Genomic DNA, 22826 nt, shown 5'->3' with positions numbered 1-22826 from the left:
CTCTCAGAACATCCCTATTAGGGATGTTCATTGACAAAATGGCTATCAAGATCCCAAACCCTTCAAAGACCCCTTCAGAATTTTGCTTGGAAAATAGAAAAAGTAGAATGGGCAAGGTTGAAAAAATTAAGGTATCTGAATGGTATTAGTGAAAATCAACGTTTCTCTTTGTTGTGCCTCATCAGGAAAAAAAAAAAAAAGAGAGAGAGAGAGAAGGAAAAGGTAAATGATCCAAAGCTCCATTCTTTGAATTAGGGGTAATATGCATAGAGGTAAAAAGGGACTCGAATCTTCACAGTGAATTGGCATATTGTGCAATTTAATGCCAGAATAGGTCAGTAAGTCAAATACCATAACTGGATTTTTTAAAGAGCTGTATATTTCATGACAACTAGCAACTTTTGGAGCTTTCTGAACTAAGATAATGAGGATAATCAAATCTCATGCTTCATTCTACAAAATGATTACCTATAGGAGTTGAGCAAAGATTTTTCCTCCAAATGCTAAGTGCATCGTTGGTAGGTTGATTTATTTTCTTGCAAGAAGGAAGCTTTCCCTGTCCTCTGCTGCACTGGAGATGTTCTGTGCTGAGAAGAGAATACCAGCTTGCTTTGCCAGGTATGCCAAAACCTATTTAAAGATCTGCCTTGGAAGTGAAATCTACTGTATGTGAATTTAAGTTAATGCATTTTATCTCACGAATGGGGCAGGTGAAGAGAGCTTGCATAGTTGGTTACAAGTCAGCTGATAGGCACTAACTTGTTAAACTGACATAATGCAATTCTGTCCCGCACTCTGCCCATATCCTGAGGAGGAGAGGGACAAATAGCTGAGCATGCTGAGATACCAAGAGGTAAAGCCAGTGTGTTTTTTTTCCATGGCTTTTGGGATTTTTCACAGACTGCCTACACTGTGCAAGCAAATGCGTTTGTCAGTACTTTTTAAATGCAGGCTGTTGTGTAATTTTGGAATCTTCCTGTTCTTCTCCTATACTTCTTTCTTATAAGTGCATTCAGGCATATACATATTTTACAGAGATAAACCCTAAATAGCCAAATTTGTTTCTCAAGGCTGATAATGTGGTGAATATTAAAACTCACACGGAAATTCTCCTTTGAGTGAATGATCTGAGAGTGTTGGAAATTCTTCACACACATGTCCACAACATCCACAGCTTCACAGACAGACACAGGTAGGCTGAAAGAGCAATCAGGATACCATCTGTGTTTGGCAGAAGATTTCTAACCACTTTGCTGCTCTCTCTCTCTCTTGTCTCTCTCAGTGTGAAGAGACAGAGGAACCCATGGAGATTTGGTGAGAATTTAAACAGAACATATTGAGGGCTGCACTGACAACTGTGGATACGAAGTAGATGAAAAATGAGTGCTGGAGGAGCAATGGTACTATGGATCCAGAAGGGATCTCTGAAGTGGCTAGCACAGGCACAGCTATAAGGGCTCAACCTGCTCCTCCCTTGCTCCCCCATCTCCAGCTCTACTTCTGTATGCAAGCTTTTACTGTTCACAGCAGCTGGTTGCTGTTGATACCAATTTGAGCAATTCTCTAAAGTATATGACAAAGCAAATCTCATGTACCTTCTTGAATTAAGAATGTTGAATTCCTCCACATTCTGGAAATGCACCCCTTCTTTATGCTTGTTTATCTTTAAAATAGTGCTAGCACAAACTAGATTATAAAGACAGTTGTTTTCCTTGATGTCTGTCATGTTAGCATCATATATACATAATTTCCACTTTTTTTATAGTTTTGCAAGATCTTTTGCATTTTATTTGCCTAATTAGAGTGTGGGCTATGCAGTTTGGAGCCTACTGGTCAGCTGAGGGTCTAGTGGACACAAATTCACTGATGTCACTGACATGATGGTCTCTATAACTGCAAACATGAATGTGATATTCTGCCTAGGAAGATATCTACGGAGTTACAGGAAAGAGAACAGTAAGAGGGAACACGTTATCTTTGTGGATGTCTAGAGATGAGCATGTCTGGCAGTCATGGTGTTGAACTCAAAATAGATTTATCCAGCACAGAAAAGACAAAAGGAGGAGGAACATTCTTTTATTCTAAATACTCAATTTCTCTTCCAGAATTCTACCAGCATCAAAATATTACACCATAAACAAGTTAACATTACTGCATCAATTAGAAAATGTATGCAACTGACTGGTCTGTGTCATGATTTAGGCCTCAAGAATACCAGAAAATTAAACAAAATATCCTGGAACCCAAGTAAGTCATGGAACATCCATTCCTTCAGAGTCTGTTGAGTATTTGGATTATATGGCTAAATTTGCCATTTTGTTGGGAAATGCATCCAGTTGGTGTGACTATGGATATCACTGTCACTCAGAACAATAAGATCAAGTTAGACCTTGTTCTGCCTCCTCAACAAAATTATCAAACAAATTCTGATTTCAAAAATTTTAATGAGCAAGGCTTTTTTATTTAGTTATTAAGAATATAGAATAAGTTAAAATGGACTCTTAAAGAAGTAAATCTCACAAACTGGCAACAAAAAATTCACAAAATGTTCCTGGGATGTGGCCTCTACAGCCCAGAGTAATACTTTTCTTTCCAAATAATTACTTTAATAATCTGTAATATCATAAGTCCTTACTACCCTTACGGGAGGAGGAGAAGAGAGAAGACAGGAAAGAACAGCTTTATTTTCAAGATACCTTCCTGAGTTTGCAGAATGGATGATTTGAGAAAGTATCTGTTTACTTACGCTCCATAATTAACCCAAATATCTTAGCGCTCGGGATACTGCTAAGTATTTTACAGAGATCCAGAGAGACACAACCCAAAGACAATCAACTCCATGAAATGAGGCTCTTTAATTTGAAAATTATTGAAAGAAATAACAACCTCCCAAAAACAATACTGAGAATTAATTTTTTTTCTGTCTGAAATAAAACACCAGAGTCTGCATATCTCAAACACATATTAAGAGCAGAATTCCAATGATGTAACATCCAAGGAGCAAAACAGGCTCTAAACATAATTCCATTTTTATTTTATTGTAAACAGATGAAGGATTGTTAAAGTATGTTACACTTATTTGAAAAACTGGCCAGAATGCTATAATCAGAATTACAAAGAACTAAGTACCTTTGTAAATCTGCTGTTTATTTAAGAGCCTACATAGGAGTTGAGATTATTAAAACCATTTTGGTCATTTATCAGATGCAAAGGCTGAAAACTTCACTGAGATTTTACAAGAGACTCCCTATCAAAATGGTTTGACTCAGTGGCTTTGAGTTTATTCAGTTTAGAAATGCACTACAAATCCTCCAAGATGAATTAAACTCCCACTGGAAATTTATGTTTATGCACAAGAAAATTCTTTTCCTTAGAATCCTCAGTAGTCCATATAGCAACAAAAACTTTTGGATGACATATTGAAACAGGTATGAAACAGAAGTTAGGAATAAATGACCTTTTCTTGGAGTAGGTGAAGATCACCTGTGAAATTCTGTAGAAAACAGCACTGCTCAACATTCATGGATGACATGGAGTAAATGCTGGGGTGATAAAATTTGATATATATCTAGATAGATATAAAGGGAAGCAGACTGGGAAAACTTGTCTTATATTCACACCATTACTACTCAGTGGAGAAAGTAGATCTTTAAAATATTAAAGATGTTCCCATGAAAACTATCAAGTCAGTAGTCATCACAAAAGTAAATGAAGTGTTCAGAATCCTTAAAAAAAGAGTGGAGAAGACAAAAGAAAACCTCATCATACCACAGTAGAAATCCACAATTAGCCATTCAATGACTACAAAGGGTTCAGATCCCATCTAGTAAAAATTGTAAGTCATAATGGAAAAAGTTTCAGAAATATGTCTGAAGGATCTCAGCATGGAATAGTTTCTGTACAGGAATGACTGAGGTGATGAGGACCATTTTATCTGATCTACAAAATCTCAAGTGGCCTGAGAAACTTGGGTGAGGACCAGACACCTGTTTTTATCTTCCAGTTCAAGTACTAAGGATCTTTAAAGAAACCAGACTCTGAACATACAAAAAGAGGGGTTTATGCAAAAGATAGCAGCCCAGTTGAGCTCCTTGCCAAAAGAAAAGGATAAGGAATATTCACATGGGTTCCAGAGGTGGAAGAACTGTAGGTTTCTAAACAGACAAACAAAATCAGGCTCAGGAATTCCTATTAACAGAACATAAAAGGATGTTTGAGGATAATGACAGGGGAAGATCACGTATGTTTACCATGTCTTTTCCTACTGTGTCCTTGCACTTGAAAGGTCTAAAGATACCATTTGGGAAAGGACACTGTGTTGGGTGAACCCCTAGACTGACCCAAAGTGAATGCTTTTTTAGATTCAATGAACTAAATGTGAGGAAATAGCAGGTACTATCAACATATTTCATCAATTTGCACCTATAAAACACTTCCTGGGACAAAGGACTTGGTTGGCCTTTTGGTCTATACAGCAGAATGTTCAAAAGAGTGTCACAAAACTCCATTTGTTGAAAATATTGTGAATGACCTATCAAAAGGAAAACCTTTTGATAGTGTGCTTTTGTTCAAGCAGAATTTATGTTAACAATAAAAGAATAGAAGAATAGAGAAAAGAATGAGAGGTGTTTATTGTTAATATAAAGTGTGCTTTATTGATCTCCCATAGCTAGACATCATAGCAGTTCCTTTCATCTCAGACTGTGGTGGAAGGAGCTAATGTCTTATACAGGAGAACAATTAGTGAACGAACCATAAGGTGCTGTATTTAGCAATGTTTTTGTGCAAAGCTGGAACTTGGCACTTCATGGGGAAGGGAAGAATTTGTCTTTGTACTCATTGGGTGCATTAAAACCCATTGAAATTTTTGTATCACCAGTACAGTAGGCAATCAGATGGAACACAACAAAAATGTTTCTAAATAATATATTTGTTCCTGAATAATTTCTCCAATTTATCCACTTTTCATGGATTTCAGAATAGCTACAAAAGTTGAGCAGCCATGGGTTTCATGTCATCCTTGTATTCATGCAATGGCAGCTGCATAATACTGCCTGGTACTGAAACATGTAATTGAAATTATTTCTTAGGAATACATTAATATAAGCCTTTGTTTAAGTTCATGGGCCAACTTCAGCCCTGATGGAAGCCCAGTGAAGGCAGTGAATTTGAATTATGTCGACATCAGGTGTTGATTTTAAAATGTTGACAGGATAGCATTTCAGATATCAAAATGTCACAGAAGTTGGAGAAAGAGCTCTGGAAATGTCAAAAATTGAGAACTGCCAGTGTTCATTGGATTAGCAACATTTGCAAGCCTCAATGTAGCCAACAAGAGGCAATATGAGAGGAATCTGTGATTAGAAGAAACATCTGCCTTAGTCAGCTAAAATCCTATATGGCAAACAACAGATCTTGTTCATGAACTCAGAAATGCTTCATAGGTCTGTGATTGAAAATAACTACAAAGTTTATTTGATTTCATTCAGACTGTGGATTGAACAATTCCAAATTACATTTAGGCTGGGGCAAAAATAACAAAGTAGGAAGCAAGTTTGAATAAGCTTCAGTTTGAAAATATAAGAAAATAATTGTCTGAGCTAAGACACCTAGCCAGAGTATGGGAATGTCTTCTGCCTATCCCCTTGCCATCTCACAAATATGAGGTTCCAGATTTACAAAGAAACTTGAAAAGTGTGAGGTTAGGATTTCATCTGGCTCTGATGTCGTTCAAGTTCTAAGGTGCTGGCACTATTCCATTGCCCTCATCAACCTCCACTCATCTAGATTGCAGGAAGAGTTATATTACCATACTTGAACATGCTGGAATAGGAATGTGTATTTGAACATTTAATTTCCTTTGAAAAATTACAGTATAAAGTAATTATCCCAAAAAAACCCCACCAAATTCTAAACATTACCAAAGTTGTATCAATCTTCAAATACTCCATAATTTTCTCAATTATTTCATCTTAATACATTTCATCATGCTGCTAAAACATGATGGACTTGATTGGAATTAATAATAATATTCCAATGTTTCTCATCTCTGCATCCATTGCTAAAAATAGGAAACAGTTTTAGTGTTGTGAAGTTGTGTTTTAGCGAGAGAAACAGTAAAATAATCATAAAATATATACATATATCTGTGTAAATTGCCTCAGTGAGAAAAAATAGTGTGCAGGGAGTGAAGAATTAAAAAACATGGTGGTTAACCCACACACCAAGAACATTTAGAATGCTCTGGTTAATTAGAGAAAAGCCAATTGTTTAATGAGAAAGATGGCTCATTATTTAAGTATACCCAGAAAATGGTTAATTAGTTTACTTAACCAAATGCACTTTTATTTTGTCTTATTCTTTTTGTTCTGAATGATGTTAAATGCATTTTATTTAATCCATGCAATTTTATTAATTTTTGTTACAAAGTATTAATGCAAATCAATGAATCATCTAGAGATATTTGTCTCTTTGGAGTGAAAAATAAGCAAAGGAAATAAAAAGTAATTTAATTTAGTGTTAATAAACTGCAAACTGATGTTTACAATAAATCAGCCACCATTACCATGCCTAATAGTTGTGAATGAGACAAAGCAGATGTGGATACATCTCTCTTTTCCTTTTACTCTTAGGGTGAATCTCTCTTACACCCTTCTAAATGAGCTCATCAATTGTTCAAGTGGGTGTATAAAAGGACCATTTTATAAAATAAGAGCCAAATAAGAGACAAGGCTGAGAGTCTTTTAATTCCCCAGGTTTGTTTTCTTACCAGAAAAAAAAATTAAAAATAAAGATATGGATGTTCAGTTTTCCTGCAACATTCAAAAACAGATGTGACAGTCTATAAACAGAAGGAAAGGGGAAAGAAGAAAAGGTCCTTACAGATTAAGCATTTTCATTCAACTTCTCTTTTGTATAGTATCCTTATGCAATATTCCAGTCCCCTGGAAAAGAACTGTAGCTGTACAAACATTATTCATTTCATTTTCCAAAGGTCTTCTGTGTTCTTGATTTTCCATAGGCTTTATTGGTGATTAAATCATTGTGTTTCTGATAAATTTTTCTAAACATAACCATAGAAGTTAATGTTCTGGACATATAGCAGATGCCATCTGCATTGGCCACTGTGTCTCTGTTTCAGAAATCAATAATGAAAAATAGCAGAACCAACTGAGAAAGAAATCCTCTCCAAAAATCCTTTACTATCCCTACACTCAGAATATCCAGAACTCACCTTATGTTTCTACAAGATTGCTTCCTAAGTAGCTTCATCTCTGGAATTATACCCAGGATGAGTTACACCCTCAGCATATTTTTAGAAAGTTTATAAGAGCTAAGAAAGGCAGAGAGGAGGAGGAACACAGAGAAAAACCAAAAATATTTTATGCTTTTGCAAGTAATTAATTCCACAATATAAAAGTCTGAAAAGGAAATGGGCCTGGAGAGCAAATCTGCATGCTAATGCATGCCAATATTTAAAAACTACACAGCATTTTTTATCCAAGAATCTTAGCAAAAATGGGTATCACAGATACTGCATTTTGCTAAAGGTCACTCAGCAACCTGAAACAGGAGCAGAAGCGAGGTGTTCTGTCTCCTGTGTCTGTATCCTACCCACCAAAAGACACCACAGCCCTGTTAAGATGAACTGCTATGAAGAGAGGCTTTTGTCTGATAAATCTTTTGTCCTGTCAGGTTCATAACACCCCTTGCAAAATTGTAGTTCAAGGTCTTCTGATGTTTACCTAACATATCAGCACTTATTTCTCTGAGGTTTTTATAACTCAGGCATGAAAAATTTGCTCCAGGGTGAAAGTTGGCATGAAAGTGTCTCCAGCCATGAGTACAGATTTTTTTTTCCCTTTTATTTTTTTAAACTAAATTTAGGGAAAGGGGAGAAAAAAGACTAAACTATTTCCAAGAGCTTGCAAAGCTGGAATCACAAGATCATTTACTTGAACCAGTTTGCCCAGACCTAACTGTAATGAGAATCATACCATGCCTTAACTCAAAATGAACCCAAAGCATTGTTATTCATTCAGGCTTTTTCTCCAACAGAGTTCAGTGGGATTTGAAGGGGGTTTTGGATATTTTTAGTTTTTTGAAGTAGTCCACTGTGGTAAAACACTAATAGCAGGAATGTTGTGAGGGCTTAAAGTCACTGGAATTTCCAGCTCATGATGATTTGGCTGAACTTCAGATAAGAGGACACCCACTTCACAACCCTCAAATTAACACTCAAGTTCACCTGTAAGTTGTGAATCCTACCATAGCTTTAGGGAGAGTACTAAAACTTGCTCCTGTTCCATATGTTTCCACAAGTGCTTCAAGCATCCTGCAGCATGCAAGGTATCCTTCATCTCATGGATACCATGGGCAACGTGCTTTGCCCAAGGCTGGAATGGAAACAAGTTTTACTCTGATTTAATTTTCTTGTGTTTCTTGGCTGGGCTGCTGCCCAGTCTGCCTCAAATTTACCACTATCAGATTGTCTTTCCATAGTCTATACCTGACCTTCTCCTGCAGACATGGTGTGAATGATAAAAGACAGGCTTCAGAGGTCCCAGAGAGGAAAAGGATCTTTTACAAATGCTGCTAATATGGAAAATGTCCTACATGCAGATGTATTAGATCACAGATTAAAGATACCCTATCTGATTACCCTACCCCACCACGTTAAGTGAAGTAGGCACTACCAGATAAAAAAACATGGCCTCTGTACAAAGAGATTAAAATCTGACCTAACTCACATGGATTGCTGGCAGCACATGACTATTTTTTAGTCCAGGTCTCAACTACACAAACACAAAATGTACTCCCACACCTTCTTACACACAAAAAGGAGACTTTTCAGTATAAAAAATGTGTCTTTAATAAGCATCCAATGGACTTTTAAAACTCAGGACTTCAGACTAGGGAAGTCTCTTTTCAATAATAATAATTTTTGAAGGAATTTTAGATAATGTAAGGGAATATGGATGCTTAGATCTTTGAAAAAATGGTCTGTGTTTCCTAATTTCTAAACTGTGTTTACTTTTTTTTATGTTTTCCTTCTGACTGTTGTATTGATTTGATTACTAAGGTATCAAGATCCTAAGAAAGGGAATTTATTTTGCAAAAACCTCCTGGACTGTCTAAAATGTGGTACAAGATTTCGCACCATTGAATAATGGTGTTGTCAAAGTTAAAGCTGTCTTTCCTCATAAAAATATCTTTCTGTCCTCCAAGAACTGTAGGGCAATAATCTCTCTTAATTTTAGTGTTCCTGAATAAGAGTCTAAAGATTTCCGATTCTTTTTCTTTAAGCTACCTTTTGAAAGATCTGGTGGTGACAGGCAACACCTAAGTGCCTACAGGGACAGCCAAATCTTCTACCTTTTATTTGCCTGAAGATTACTGCTTTTCCTCATCTCATCTTTCTTCCTTCAAATGCCATAGGACTTATCCACCCTCACCTTGTCACAATGGCTTTCACAAATGCCTTCCAGGACTGGCTCTTGGCAAATTAAAGCCTATTTACTTAATTCTGGAGGAGGTACAGAGACAAATTTTCAGGTAATTTGATATTTACAGGGCTGGAGCACCTTCCAGTGACAACTGTTTAAAGTTGTACAGTTATATAGTGGTCTGAAAGGGGAGAAAAATAGTTGATTACAGATAAAACAGCAGTAACTTTAAAACCAGTTTTAGAGTTAGAATGCAGTTTCCATCTGTGAAAAGTTACCAGACAGGGAGAATATAGAGGCCTGAAAAATGTGAATTTTGTAGAAAGATTCTAATCCTTTTCCAAAGTAAAGTCATTAATCAGGGACAGATTTAGGACAGTCAGTGGATGTTTTGACACCAGCTTCAGTGAAGCGAAAATTCACCTAGGCCCTACTATTTTCAGCATCGGGATCTGTAGCTGTTTCTTCTTTTACAGATTTTGAAAACAAAGCTTCTTAATTTGTATATGTGTAGTCTTCAACACTGAGAAGCAACAAGGAAAAAATCTTGGAGTTGCTGATAGCTTTGCAATGTTAGTGCTTGCAGGCTTTATATTTTTCCTGCCTAATAACTTTGGATTACTTCCTGTTTGCTGTCAGTGCACCTAATGCGTGTGTCAGCTTGGTGCAGCACTGACATGATATATGCATTAGACCACACATTGATAGCAAAGACAAAGTTACTCGATTCTGACAGGACAAGAAAATTACCCACAAGCAGTAAAATATAGGGTTGCCATGTGACTGTGTTCTGCTTCAAAACCATGTATCACATGGTAATAGCACAAGAATTAGGGGATTGTGAGAGCTACTGGAACTGAAAAGTCAGTTATCTGGTCCCTTTGCTTATATGTCTCAGGCATTAATATGCACACCTGTTTTAATCTTCCTTGTGTCCTGATGGGCTGCTGAGTTCTGCTTGGAGTTTTTGTGCATTGTTTCTCACCACAGTCAACCCAGTCGCTGCACACCTCGTGCATTGCCTTGTTTCCCTTGCAGCACCAATTAATTCCCTCTGTTGGTAATGACTCTGCTGCTCCTACCCCCACACACACCTTCTGGTCACACTTCGTGCCCTGCTCTAAATCTACCTGCCAGACTAGGAGAGCTGAGGCACCCCAGGGGAAAAAGAAAAGGGGCAACAGGAATTTTACTGCCAATGCCAATAGTTTAGTTTTCTCTTCAGAAAATGCAGACTTGTAATGAATTAAGATTGCAATACCTTGAAATCTTATTGATATTCTAATTACAAATCTGAGGCATCCAATTCACCAACTCAGGGAAAACAAGGAAGAAGCAAATTATTATCTACAGATAAAACAATATGGTTAAGGTAGTTGCAATCTCTGTTAGGTGCATGTGTTTTGTTCCCTAAGAAAATTCTGGATTTTTATTTCGTTAATGAGAGATACTGAAGGGTAAGTCATTGGTTAAAAGTCCTATATGTGTATTTCTGCCTTTACTGTGATTTGCATAAATGCCGACTGTGCTACCTGAAAGCGTTCCTGTTCTGATTTATGGGTGTGTTTGTATTGCTCATATCATAAATCTTCTTCTCTAGGACACTTCTGTTCTGGTATTTATTGACCAAAGACAATTTGCTTTAAGAATGTTTTGAGATCTTGCCAGATATGCACTAGGGGATATTTGAGAAAATATTCAGTACTCAAGTGAATGAATCTAAGTAAGAGTATGATCTCACTACCCAGACAAACATTTTGCTATAATATTTTAGTACCCTATTTTATTAAGAGAAACCTATGTTTCCATATGCATGTATTTACCATAGAGTCAATTCATTTAGGCCAAATCAAAATAAGTGCTGGAAGAAGATAATTTAGGCTAGCAGCCTCAGGCTGGTGATTATGGCTCAGCGAACAAATCTTTAGGGTCAGATATTCTTTCATTGAATCTAGCTCAAGCTTGAGTACTGCCCTGTATTGAAACAAAATGCCCAAGCATGCCCTCTGTTACCTATTTCTAGGAATTTTACTTTGAGGAGACAATTCTTTGTTACTAATTATTATTATCAATTCTGAAAATACATTGAAATCTTTGACTGAAATGAACACTTTGCACTACTGGAAGATGTGCATCTTCACTGTTAGAGAGGTAAACACCAATAGGCTGTATGAAAAGTGGGAGAAATATGTTCATGAGAAACTGAGGCACAAGAAGATGAAGGAGTGTTTGTACAAGGCAAAATCTTCTTTGCAGAATCTGGCGGCTTAATGGTACATTTTTTAGTGTTCATCCCATAACATAGCCTTCATATTATGTCCCCACCCGAAACTGCAGTGCTAGGAACACAGCTTCACCCTCCTCAGGCCTTTTCATGGCTTGATTTAGGACAAAGTCAACCTTTCCCCTGGGATTAGGCATTGCTTCCTCTGAAGGGAAGGGGAGAGAGCAGGGATTCCCCACATTGTTTTCTTTCCCTAGCTGGCTATTCCTGTGCAAGACAGGGTCACAGCACACACACTTCAGCTGGGAGATGCTGCCATCTTTGGAGGATCTCTGTATGCCTGCTGCTCCTGACTTGGAAGCTGCTGTAGGAGTCTTTAGTCCCTCCTTCCAAATCAGTTTCACTTTGCAAGAAACATCTAGAGATTCATTTGGCCAAAGAGGGAAAGCAAGACTGAGCATGAATCTCTATCCTACAAGTCAGGGCACTCACCTGGAAGGAAGGATACCTGGGCTCCAGTCTCTTGTTTCAATGTGTTTACATGATTTATATTAAACAGCCATTGGACAAGATACCTAAATAGTTATTAGGACGGGGATAGCAGCCTGGGTCTGCGCCCTTCCCTTCCAGGTGAGGGCCCCAAACCGCCAGAGTCATGCTCGGTCTTGCTATCTCCCTATCTCTTTCTAATGAATCTGCAATTATTTGATGCAAAGTGGAACAGCTTCCACAGCAAAGATGGGGAGAGCACCTCCCCCTTTCCCCTGGTTTTAGTGAGGAGGGATCAAAGGCTCTCAGGCAGAGCAGGAAACCCCGCTAAAGTCTCCTGGTCCCAAGCTATGAGTTCACTTTGGGACTGGTGGCACTGCTCTTCTGGTGGCTGTGTACACTCAGAGGTCACCTGGCAGATTAAGCCCCTGAGGGGACCACACACGAAACAGTACCTCATCTGTAGATCCCCAGCCAGACAGGAGGGAATTAGGCACTGAGCTACCTGGGACTAAGACACTTGGTGGCATGCCCAGACCTAGAGGCGCTAGGGGATCTCCTCATCCCAACAAGAGAAACACTGGGGAGGTGGCAGGTGAGTGGAGGCTGGGAAGGTGTTCTCACAGGACTCAAAATCTTCCTGTCCTTGCATGAATCTAGCCCTGGGTCACCTGCCAAAGACCACCCAGGGAAGCTGGGGAGGAGCAAGCCTCAAGCAGCCATCTCCTGAGGCACAGCCAGGCACCTCTTTGCTCTTATGCGCTCCTGTGCAATTTCTCAAGGAAGAAAATAATCTGCAGCAAGGGTGGACGAGGCAGACTGTTCATCACCCGGCAAGATCACAGCTAACAGCCACTGCCATTTCCAGTGGATGCATGTAATTAGCAACCATTCAGTAGGCAGTCCTAAATGAAAATCACAAATAGAGCTAGTGAGCTCCTGGTGGAAAGATTTAGCTATCTTTCCAAAGGAAAAAAATATGTCTCTGTGTAACCTCTTAACCCTTCTTCTCTTTCCTCCTCTTACTCTTACACTGGATAATTATTTATTTTGTAGCTTAATTAGCTAATTATGCATGTGTTATGATGCTTTTAAGCAGAAAGTCAGTTTGTTTAGCTGTTGGTGGCATGTGGCTTTTGTTCAGCATCTGCGATGTCAGTTTATAACATAATCATCTTTACTTGCAGTGGTCTGAGGTGATGCAGTCTTTTCCTGATGGTAATATTTTAATTATCAGAGTAAAGTTTGAAAAAGGGCAGTGACTAACAGGGAGCTTCTTCATGTGGGTAGAGGCTAAGTGATAAATTTGTGCAGGCTCTCAGCTGCATCTGTGAGACAAAGTTGTGAGGCTCCCCTTTAGAAGAAGATCCTTTGAGGCTTTACACAGGGTGTACTAAAAGCTACTAAGAATTGACCAAATCCACCTAGGAGTTTCTTTCCCGGTTATCACTGTGTTTTCAGAAACATAAAGGGACTTGAACTGGATCCCCATCCCATCAGCTCAACAGTGAAAGCATCTAGGTAGAACTGGTGCTTAGGAAGAAAATGCAAAGCAGGGTATATTGCAGGGAGGCGAGACAGGTTATCTTGCTGCCTGCTACAGCTTCACACAACAGCATAAGTTCCAGCTGCCTTCTCAAAAGCAGTTCCCTGTACATGCAGGCCAGGTGTAAAAGGTCATTTCAAGAGCTTCTTTCGTTTCGTTTCTTATCAAATGCCCAGCCATGAAAGCAACTACAGCATGTATCAGTGGTTCACCCCCACAGCTGTCCAATTCTCTAGTTTGTCCGATTCAGAGATATCCAGCATGGTGCTCTGTGCCAGCTCTAAACCCTGACAAACATCTTCTGTTTGCATTTGGTTGTCAGACATAATGTATGTAGCCACAACCTGCAGTAACATTTATTCCTTCTTCTACTGGAAAGTTGAGTAAGGCTCTTAGGCTCATTTCCCCAGTGGTAAACCCTAGCTATTTCAGTTAGGAAACTGGTCTCCCTCAATTCCTTATCTAGTCAGCTGAGCTGCTCAAGAGGACTATTCAGAACATGTGAATTAGTTTCTCCTGAGAATTACACTTTAAAGAGCCTGTCTTGAGCACAAACAGTACAGCTATTAGTTTACAGTACTTAGTGCTTGAAAACCCTTTCATATTCACAAATTAATACTCTACACATTACTATATGTTCATATATTAAGAAATAAACTTTCCTCTGAATCTATTAATTTGTCCATCAAAAACTGTGCCTGCTACCTGATGATTGCAGAAAGAAAAAAGTATAGCCTTGAGTAAATCCCTGAGAAACCATAACATGTACTGCAGTTCCTACATGGGCTTTGAGACTGAAATGTTGCTCTATGTTTTTAAGCTCACTGACAGTTTTATGATTTAAAGGCATTTTTTTCTATCTCTTTCCCACCCTTTCATTCACGTATTCTTCACGGTGGTTCCTGCGCAACAACACTCAGTAATAACTCCTTCCCCTAAGGGATCAAGGAAGGAAATTAGACAAGTCACTGCCTCTCCCCTTACTTTTTTTTTTTTTTTTGGTGGGTTTTTTTTTGGGTTTTTTGTTTTTTTGTTTTTTTTTTTTGGGGGGGGGGGTTGGTTTTGTTTTTTTTTTTTGTTTGTTTTTGTTTTTGTTTTGTTTTGTTTTTTGTTTGGTTTTTTTTTTTTTATGGTCTGTGAAATGGGCTGGAATGCAAATGGAAGATATTTGGCAGGTTGACATTTGTCTGCAAAGCTAGGCACCAAGCCAGAAGCATGGAGCAAGCTGGAGTGGGTTTACATAAAGTGAGAGCAATAGTGCCAGAGCACACCAATACATTTTCCGCTGAGACTCATAGGCAGCCCACTCAATACTTCATTAAGGGTGAAATCCAGCACTATTTGAAGAGCCATAGGAAAGAGCCTGTGCACCAATTAAGTTCTTGAGGCTTCTGCACTGGTCTGAATTCGACCCAAAAGAAGAATTGTTCACTGAGCAAAAGATGTTATTACCCAAATTACAGTCTGCTCTTGCGAGGAAGAGAGACTGTGTTGGCATATGGTTGGATGCAGCACAACCCTTCTATACAATCCTTCATAGATGATTCCTTGCAGAATGTTCAATGCAAACAGACTCTTGTCCATCCATGAATAAATCTTACAAGGTAGAAGAGTCCAGGCAACCAAAAAAGCAGAATATTTCCAGGAAGAATCCTAGAATCAGAGCTTTCTTTATATGGGAATACAGAAGTCACTTCTACACTGCAGGGATATTGCAGAGCACCCAGGGCTGGCTGTGGTGAGGTGGCTCAGAGCAGCATCCCAGGGTCTGTTTTACAAACACAGATATTAGTTTTTCTGAATCTCTTTCTGCATGAATACAGGATGAACACAAGGGTGGCAGGCACGATACAGCATTTACCACAGATAAGTGTCTGCTATCGCTTCAGTAGGCTGAAATACAGTTTTTGCAAAAGAAGAAGTTTGCCTAAATTATTCCCTTATTTATATCTATAAGACAGGTAAGCATTTAGTGGCTCTCTACTGCAGTAGGAAGTTAGTCTTAGATGGAGGATATCTTTCTATTAACAAGGTCAACACCATTATTTCGTATGGGTTGCATGAACACTCATTTGTTTGCATGAAGTGCAAGGAACACTGAATATTTTAATTTCTAAACAATGGGGTGGCACAATGTCAAAGAGACACAGAGGGACAGGGGGAGCATGGGGAATTCTTGTAAAAGCCCCAGAGCCTTTTCACAGCAAACCAGTGATAATGCAAGCTAATGGTTTCTGTAATATGAACCAGGATAAGGTCCGTTTAAGACTAATTTTTAGCTTCCATCAGAGGGCATCTGCTCCATAAATAAATCTCTTTACATAGTACATTAGATTGAAATGCAGGGTTGAATACCGAATGGTAGAAATATGTTTTTTTAATTAAATACCTCTTCACACTTACATAGATATACCAAAGAAGCTGAGTACAGGGACGGGGACTTATCAAACAATTTCTGAGTTGAACCCATCAATTGAATACTAGCCCCTTGATGCACATGCTTAACTCCCATTAGTGCCACTGGGAGAAACAAGACTGCACCAATGGAGAGAATTGACCTCATAGTCTTTACGCAAATGCATACACTTTCCATTGAAACTAAGGTGCTTTTAAGAATGTGGGGTTAAGAAAAATACAGTCTGCACAATGAAAGTGAATCAAATGTTTACATTATATAATTGCTTTTGCTGGCTATGACAAGGAAAATTAGCTCTGTAAAGTGCCAGTTCTAAAATGCATACTTGAATATACTTGGTGAGCGTAAGATCCCTGCACATCTAAGGCTAGATTGATAAAAAAAAATCATAAATGCAATTGAGCTCATTTTTTTTTTCTTCCTTCTGCAGTTGCTGTCAGGAACCTGTGAGTTGAGGTGGTAATTCCATGATTTGCAAAAGTGTCAAATGAAAGAAAATATATTCTAGCATGTGGGCATGGTGCCTCCAGCAAGAGACATATTAGAGAAGGTAACAGAAATGGTCTTGTTCCAGCCCAGTGTTGTGTAGTCCTCAGTCAAGACTTTGGATTTCAGGGTCAGAAAGGGCTATTGTGATCATCTAAGATACATTAAAGAACTGAGGTCTTTCTCAAATTGAATGCTAAAAAAAAAATGAAAACAAAAAAACTTTCTTGGATGGAGAATTCACTACAACACATTGTAATTACTGTCCTTATCAAAACAACAAACAAACAACTATTCCCAAACTTTCATTGAAAATGAATATGCTTGGATTTAAGCATCATATTTTATTATAACCTGATCTGCATAACTTAAGAACTCTCAGCACAAGAACTGAATGGGACTTTTTTCATGATTGTCTAGACAAGAGCAGAGGAAGAGAGAGGACACTCCTTTGAAAGCTGGGACAGCACATTACATCCCAATCTTGCCCGAACTAGAGTTAAGGGATTTGAGCTCCATTGCCACCACAAGACACTGGGTCCACTGGGGACTGGAGTAGCATCCAGCCTGCTACCCACTGTAATTGTGTCAGTTGGTAAAGCATTCCCTGGAGCAGGTTGAAGCTTTTCTACATGGATGGTCAGGGAAATTGCATAAAAATCCTGGACAATGGTAGAATTGTACTCTTCATCAGGAAGTAAAGCTGAGGAGGTGGAGTCATGAGCTCTTCAGTAGCTTCAGTCCCAAGGTTATGTTTTGCAGTTATGCAGTGGCTTGTTTTCTAGGTCTGCCTACAAACACTGGCAAAAAATGGTGCAAATTGCAAACAATGAGTGGGAGAAGTGTATGTACATCCTACTGTATTTTCTTCACAGGTTTTATCTGTGCCTGTTTCCTCTGTGATGTTTTGTGAAAGCTTTCTCCAAGGTGACACAACCTGAATATTATTTGTAGTTTTATTTGTAATGTATTGCCTGAGAAAGGAACAAAATGGGGACAAAAATTATAATGAAATCTAACAGGTCCCAAAACATCAGGAAACTGTATAATTGTTTTAAATCAGAATGAAAGCTGGGACAGAGATCTTTCAAATTTGGGTGGCTCACAGAGAAAAACACTGATTTGTGCCAGCTATGGAAATGCATTGCCCTCAGTGGGATCACAAAAATATGTGTAGAGAGACACAATCCATGGATGGCTTATTTAAGCAGATGGCTTCATTTTGGGGGTGTACTGTTTGCCTAGCACATTATAACTCTAGCAAAAGAGATTTGTATCACTTTTCTTATCAAGTTATGACCTGTATTTTCAAATGTGGGTGCTTACAGTTAGCAGTTAAATAAGTGCCCTGATTTCCAAAGCCATAGAAGAGGCATAAGGATGCCTCTGTTTTCTTTTTTCGTTTGTTTGGTTTTGGTTTTTTGTTTGTTTGGGTTTTTTTTTTTGAATGCTTAAGATGTCACTCAATCCTGTAGAGATTAATGAATCGTCAGGGATCTCGGACACCACTTTCTTGACCAAAACAATCACTGGAGTTCCATGTTTAGAGATATTATTAGAAACAGGGGAATGGGGTAAATTCACCACACAACAGTTAGGTTCATGTGGCAACAATGATCTAATATGCAGGTAGAAAAAGGATTGTCTGTGTGTTCCCAAGCACCTTTGCAGAGTCTACACTGTTTTAACTCCATCTTAATTTATGTCTCCAAACTTTATTAGATATACAAAGCTTATGATCATAGAATGTAGAACAATACCCTGATAATTCAAATCTATCAAAATTAGCTCAATTTTGACCAGCAAATTGGACCAGATGACCTCCAGACATCCCTTCCAACCAATATTATTCTGCGATTCAAGTTAAGCCATATGCAATTTGATTATGAAGATGATTTGGGGGAAATCAGAAATGTTGGCTAAATGATGGCAGCTCCTGAGCTACCAAGAAACTTAGAAAACCCCAAAGAAGCTTTTAATTTTGTAAAGCAAAGAGAAGCAACAAAAAGGACACTCAATCTCACCACATAATTATTAAAAAAAAAGGTCAAAACATTCATAGATGGTGGTGTGTAGGAAGAGAAGTCTAGAATAACCTTCCAAGTCACTGTAGTGGCAGCAAAACTCCTGTCAAAAGATGCATAGTAAATTGATCAGGGTGAGGTGGGTTGACCTTTGCTGGATTCCAGGTTCCCAACAAACTGCTCTATTACTTCTCCTTCTTATCTGGAAAAGTGACAGAAACTATTATGGGAAAAACTCATAAATTGAGATAAGGCAGTTTAGTAAAGTAAAAGTCAATGGTTGTGCTTCCACAAAGAATAAAACAAAGATTTTATTCTCTATTTCCCATCAGCAAGTGATGTCCAACCACTTTCCAGGCAGCAGGGCTGCAGCACATGTATTTGGATTTCCCACTCCCAGTCTACTGGCAGAGCTGGGGGTTGAAATGTTGGAGACACAGCATTGATGCTGCTGGAGCACTCCTCAGCAGTAGCCAAAACACTCATGTTGATCACTTTTCTAGCTACAAATGCAAATCACAGCACTTGAGGGCTGCTATGGGGAAAAATAATTGTATCTCAGCCAGACCCAATGCACAGGGCAAAATACACTAAGGCACAATGAGATGAACTTCACAGGTATTATTGGTATCAGGGCCCTTAGGATAAAACCTCACTACTGAGATGATTACCCTGGTCAGAAACCAGATTGAAAAAAACTCCTGAAAAAAGAAAAGCAGTAAGGAGTAAGTAGCTCTCCATGGAAGTTCAAGAAAGTAAAGTGTTCTCCACAGAAGCCTTCAGTGCTATTTGAGCTGAGAAGAAACACCAGTTCTGAAACACAAACCTCCCTGTAGGAGAAACAAGGCTGCTGAGTTCTTCTGGATGAAGATCAGTGCAGTGTGAGCCTGGTGATCAGAGGGGATCTCTCTTCTCTTATCCAGAAGGGATGTGGCAATTCAGATTATAAAAAAGATACAGAATCAGAATCAAAGCGGGAACCTGGGAAGAGATATTTGCAATGTCTTCATTGCTCCATATGCTCCCATGAATTTCAAACTCCCTGCCACATATTTTACACTACTTAATGTGACATCTTTCATTAATGGAAGGCCAAGTCTCATTCATTTTGCTCATGTGACTTAGCAGGACCTGTTCTATTTATTTATGCATGAAAACTTTGGCCTCGTAAATTACCAGAGAAGAAATCAACAGGTCTGCATTTGGCTTTCTGCAGCCTGCTCTAGGATTACTCCAGCCTGAAAACTGAGAGTCACTAGTCACAAGGAAGGTGACTTTCACAGTCACATTGCTTCAGAAAGAAAAAATAAAATATTTTCCTTTGAAAAAAAAAACCCAAACACATTAATCCATGATAAGTGCTAGAACTTCTACAAAGTTCTGGTTTTTACCATTTATGATCATGAACTATGTTATCTCTATGTAAGTATGGCATGTATTTTGTCTCTTTTATATAATTTTATTTCATGAAACATCAATATGGTATTGGTGAAGGTTTTTTCAGAGAATCGTATGACCATTAAAACATTAGAGATCAAGTTTATACTGTTGAAAGATATGAACTCAACCTTACATTAACCTGGAGATTTTACCAATTCCTGAAAGCCATGGCAGGAATTAGACAAATGTAACCTGACTCCTCTTTACTTAGATTTCCATGGAAACCACTTTTCATTACTAGACCAGGTCCCAGAATCACTTTTTTTCCCAAAGATACCAAGGTCAAATCACAATAAATGTTTAATCATCAGTAATGATTTTTTTAAATAAAATCACAATACTCCTTCTAGTTAAAAAAGTAAGAGACTGAGATGTTGACTAATATGCATTTATGACTGATTAATATTTCTGGATCTAATAAAATAATGATAATTTTTGTTAAACAATGTTATGCCTGCTAAGTACAATCACTGATCCAGTCCATGTTGAGACAGCGGACGTCACAATTATTTCTATATCTAAGTATATTTGAAATTTAAACTCAAAAGAATTGGCAATATTAAGCATGCATAATCAAGGTTTAAATGTAACAGGTATAAGTGTCAGAAGCATATTTTTCTTCCCCCAGCACTTCTGTAACATTCTTAAATAAATCTTTTCTGGATATATCTGTTTGGTGGCATAATGCTGATGGAATAAAGTTCTGGACACATTTGATTTGCACTCACATTTTTGCTATAGTTAAATATTCCTCATCTCTCTTAAAAAAAATACTAGTACAATAAGAATTATTGAATTCAACTTTTTTTTTTTTTTTTGTCCTGGTTCAAAACCTGCTGAGATTTGTCTTCAAAAACAAGTAACTCAGTGACAAATCTAAATATGCTTGGTCTGTTCTTTTCTGAAGAATCACTCAAAAGTTCAATTAAACATACTGCAATCAAAGAGAGATGTCAACTCTCTTCAAGGACTTGAAGTGAGGAATTTTGTTTGCATGTTTTCTTCTTACTAAGATTGTAGCTTTCAGAGGCATCTGATTTAAAATGAGAGTTTTTGTTTGCCAAATTTAAAAGAAATTACATCAGGGAAGAGAAGGATTCTCAGTGGGTGTAAATTAGCAAAGTTGATTTAAAGTTGATGGAGGAATATTCATTTATATAAACTGTCATTCTGACACAAGCTGTATATATTTTAACAGGGAAACATTCACATTTTTACAAATTATTCCATTTTATATCTTATGTTTCTCATGATTAACAGAGTTGTCTCATGTAATAGAGGCTGCTGTTTTGCTTGTTGAAGAATATATTGGTTAAAAGCATCACAAGTTAAAAACAATATCTTGATATAAAAGAGTTCACTTTATTTTCTTAATGGCTATTATGGAATCCAGCAGCAATAAAGTATTTTGAGACTTCACTGTCCAAATAATATTAATATGCAGAGGTGGGAAATGAACATCAAGTTACTCAAAATCAACACTGTCCAGGCAGAAACTTGCATCTCAGAAAATAAATTACTTGTAAAACTAAATGTCTATGTGAAATATTAAAGTTTGAAACCATTCCATATGACCCATTTTAAATACAGTCACCCAACTTATGCTGCTTCTTCTCCAACCATATCTGAAAGTGAGCAGGCACACTGCATCAATCAAAAGAAAACTGCAGTAAGAAAAATAATCCCCCATCAAAGCAAAATACATAAATACATAAATAAAGCCAGTGTTACATAAAATATCAGCAGTACTGAAAAGTATTTAAATGAGTGTTTAAAAACTTAGGGGTATTTTTCTCTTCCTCCTCTGCCTCTCCCAATTCCCTCTCCAGCCTGGGCTTGTTTTATTTGGTGCTTAAAGAGTCTGGTATATTAGGCAAATATTTATGAACTTGACTTTAACCAAAATCCTGTTCACAGCTGCACCTGAGAATTACTCCAGCCTTGGATTGGAGCAAACTCTTGGGGATCAGCAAATTGTTTGCACAGCCACGGACAGGGAATTAAAAATCTTGTTGAATCAGGATTAGCAGTCTGCATGAGGAGGAGGAGGAGGAGAGCTCATTTCCATAAGCTCTTCATCTCCCAGGCTGCTTCTCAACTCTCTGTGGCCTGCAGACATGTGTGACCCAAAAATGGGGAAAAAAAAAGTGTATGATTGAGAGAGAAAAAATAAAAATAAAGAAAGAAGGGACTTTTTCAATGACTACAACTTTGCTTTTTCTGCTGGGGAGGGTCTGAGCGACCTTTCTGACCTTTCAGATAGACTCAAATGACTCCCCACAACTGGAAGTACATAACAGTGTCAAGACAGAGTCTGACAGTACAGCTGAACCTTTGTTCCTGCCCCAGGCAGTGTTGCCAAGCAGGTTAAACTTTGTGGGGCCCTGTTTTTTTCTGTGTTCTGATTAATGGTAGAAGAGCTATGTGTGCCATGTGAAGTCCCACATCTCACAACTGTTGAACCACCTACCTACCTAAGCCTCCCAAGACCTGGTCAAGAGCATGCTCTCTGATCAATAGGGGCCCTTAGCTGCTTGCTATTTGCATGGGCATCAACAGCATTTAAATCCAAAGCAAAATACACCACTGTAGCATGTATGGGTGTTTTTCATGCAAGATGAATGGATAAAGCTGGCTGAAGTTAAACTATTCAATGACAGAGTTGCCCTAAATTCGTAGAGAGCTAGCAGTGTAATCATATGAACTCAATTTCCTCATTAAGAGCAGGAGCATGAGGTCTCTTATTCAGTAGAGT

The sequence above is a fragment of the Vidua macroura genome, chromosome 6, assembly GCF_024509145.1.
Source record: "Vidua macroura isolate BioBank_ID:100142 chromosome 6, ASM2450914v1, whole genome shotgun sequence".
NCBI classification, from domain to species: Eukaryota; Metazoa; Chordata; class Aves; order Passeriformes; family Viduidae; genus Vidua; species Vidua macroura.
This window is presented reverse-complemented; position numbering follows the sequence as displayed.